We start from the raw sequence: 2,395 nt of genomic DNA, 5'->3' as shown, positions 1-2,395 counted from the left end.
TAGCCTGGGCAACATAGCAAGATCTCATCTCCACACACAAAAAAAATCAAAAAATTACCTGGGCATAGTGGCATGCACCTGTAGTCCTAGCTACTCAAGAGGCTGAAGATCAAAGTTGAGGTGAGCCAGGATCATACCACTGCACTCCAGCCCGGGCAACAGAGTGAAACTCTGACTCAAAAAACAAATATAAAAAGGGCTAGAGGGAACTAGCTAGCCCTTTTGCTCTTCTACCTTTCTGCCACATAAGGATACAGCAACAAGTTGCCATCTTGGAAGCAGAGAGAGTAGCCCTCACCAGACACTGAGTCTGCCAGCACCTTGATCTTGGACTTCCCAGCCTTTAGACCTATGAGAAATACACTTCCATTACTTATAAGCTACCTAGTCACAGATATTTTGCTACAGCAGTACAAACAGACTAAGATACCATCCCACAATGAGGAGAAAACAAAACAGAATTGGGTCCACAAAATAACAGCAAAAACAACTATGTACCATCAGCCTGCAATCAATTTGTTACATCTTACTCTTTCTGCTGCATATTTCTGAAAGGAGGGGTAAATGAATATTTATATGTTGATTCATTCTTCCCACTATTTCCCATTATGTCAGAGACAACTCCCACAGAAATGCTTCCACCAATGGGTGAAAATAGAAAGCATCCTTAAGAATAAAGTATTCAGTTTACAAAAAATTAGGAGGCTGCATGGTCATCTGGCTAAGAGCTTGGGCCTTGGATCTAGCCATATCTTGGAGCTCTGAGGAACCTCCACCCTTCCCTTTATCCTCTGTACAGTGTAATTAATATAATCAGCTTCATTCAGTTGTCTTGAATATTAAATGAAATTGCTGTCCAGCCCAGGGCCTTTGCACTTGTTCCTTCTGTCTGGAAATTTCTTCCTCCAGGTATCTACCTGGTTCCTCACTTCATCTCCATCAGGTCTTTGCTCACATGTTGCTTTTTCTGGCCATCCTGCTTTGAGTTTCACCTCCCTTCCTGGCACTCCCTACCTCCGGCCCTGCTTTATTTTCCATCACCTGCCATGCTTGGTATTTACTTGTTTATTTTCTCTCCCAACCTCCACCCCTCGCTAGAATGGAAACTCCATAAGAGCAGAATGTTTATCTGTTTTGTACACTGCCATTGTCCAGCTGGTGCAGATGTGATGCTCAATCGGTGTTACGGTTACAGACGTTTCTCATACTATCGTGCATACTCTCCTGCTGAGCCCTCGCCTAACTTCTCAGGTACTCGAGTTCCCGTTCTAGAACATGAAAGCTGAGCCCAGGGGTCTCTAAGGGCACTTCCTGAGACATTTCTGGATTCTACCCATTGAAACAGTTCCCTAGAAGTTCCCATTCTTTCCATGTGGGGGCAGCAAAGGTAGAGGGATCCCTAAGCGCTGGCTTGTAGCGGAGAACGCCTCATACCGCTCTGGTGGCTGACTGCAAGTGATGCAGGCAGGCAAACATCGTGCTCCTCCCTCTCCATCTCCACATCTCAGAGGAGTTGCACCTGTTCTGAGGCAGATCTTTGCTTTATCTGTGGCCCAACCTAGTTCCAAGAGGTCACAAGTTTGAAAATTAAGCAAGGCGGAGTAGTCAGAGATAAAAACAGACTAGAAACCTTCTAAAGCAATCAGATGCGCTTGAGATAAGCTAATTATAATCACTGAGCACTGAATTTAGCTCCAAATTTCTAGACTTCTGGGCAGGGTCAGGACTGTGGTAGGCGGACTTGAATGCAAAATGTAAGGAGAGAAACAGCCAAAAACTTCAGTAACCAAGTCAATAATATTTTAGCGAACTATTCCTAAAAATCAAAATTAACAAAAAAAAACCTTCAAGAAAAACACAATATCCAATTTTTACATAAAATTGCATAAAAACATGTTTATATGGGCATACATCTTTCCTTTTGCCTCAATTCCAAAATGGCACCACATAGCACAGTCAGAGCTGGCCTTTATTTAAACTTTGATGTTTTGCTCACTGTGCATTTGGGGATATTAATTTTTATCTAAAAAATTATTGCATTTAAATATTTGTCTGAATTATGAAGTGTTCTGGTGCCGTCACTTTACCAAGTTGATTGTCTCACCTTTATCCCAGAACTGCCAGGTCCCTCTCACTAGAGAGCATCCAAATCCCTCAAGGGCTCCTGGCCAACAAACCCTTGCCAGGCATCTGACATGCCCAGAATGTTCTGGGGCAAGCCTGGCAGACCCACAGCACACAGACAGCTTCCCCCTCTGACATTCCTCTTAGCTGATACACCTTGGCTCTTTCCCCTGAGCCTGGCACCATCTACCAGATCCTTCTCAATACAATGTTCCAGGCCCCTCTATCTGCTGATCAGAACTGATGGTTGAGATACAACTTATTTTTAAAT

Source organism: Carlito syrichta, unplaced genomic scaffold (genome assembly GCF_000164805.1).
Source record: "Carlito syrichta isolate Samal-C Ts95f unplaced genomic scaffold, Tarsius_syrichta-2.0.1 Scaffold305279, whole genome shotgun sequence".
NCBI classification, from domain to species: Eukaryota; Metazoa; Chordata; class Mammalia; order Primates; family Tarsiidae; genus Carlito; species Carlito syrichta.
Note: the sequence above shows the minus strand (reverse complement) of the source record.